The sequence below is a fragment of the Sinocyclocheilus anshuiensis genome, unplaced genomic scaffold (genome assembly GCF_001515605.1).
Source record: "Sinocyclocheilus anshuiensis isolate Anshui unplaced genomic scaffold, SAMN03320099.WGS_v1.1 scaffold656, whole genome shotgun sequence".
NCBI classification, from domain to species: Eukaryota; Metazoa; Chordata; class Actinopteri; order Cypriniformes; family Cyprinidae; genus Sinocyclocheilus; species Sinocyclocheilus anshuiensis.
In genome coordinates this window covers 1,524,533-1,524,836 of record NW_015555829.1, presented here as the reverse complement: position 1 = coordinate 1,524,836, position 304 = coordinate 1,524,533, and the positions used below count along the sequence as shown (strand labels likewise).

Genomic DNA, 304 nt, shown 5'->3' with positions numbered 1-304 from the left:
TTTTTTTTGGAAAGAAATTATAGAAATTAATACTTTTATTTAGCAAGGATGCTTTAAATTGATCGAAAGTGATGATAAAGACATTTATAAAGTTACAAAATATTTATATTTCAGATAAATGCTGTTCTTCTGAGCTTTCTATTCATCAAAGAAACCTGAAAAAATTCTACTCAGCTGTTTTCAACATAATAATAATAATAAATGTTTCTTGAGCAGCAAATCAGCATATTACACTGATTTCTGAAGATCATGTGACACTGAAGACTGGAGTAATGATGCTGAAAATACAGCTGCGCATCACAGA

At 28.6% G+C, this 304-nt stretch overlaps 1 protein-coding gene across 1 annotated transcript in view; it reads right to left on the bottom strand.

Moving 5' to 3' along the window:
* The window catches only part of LOC107675331 (enhancer of polycomb homolog 2-like), a 20,105-nt gene that overhangs the window by 5,072 nt on the left and 14,729 nt on the right, over window positions 1–304 (bottom strand). The window lies entirely within an intron of this gene.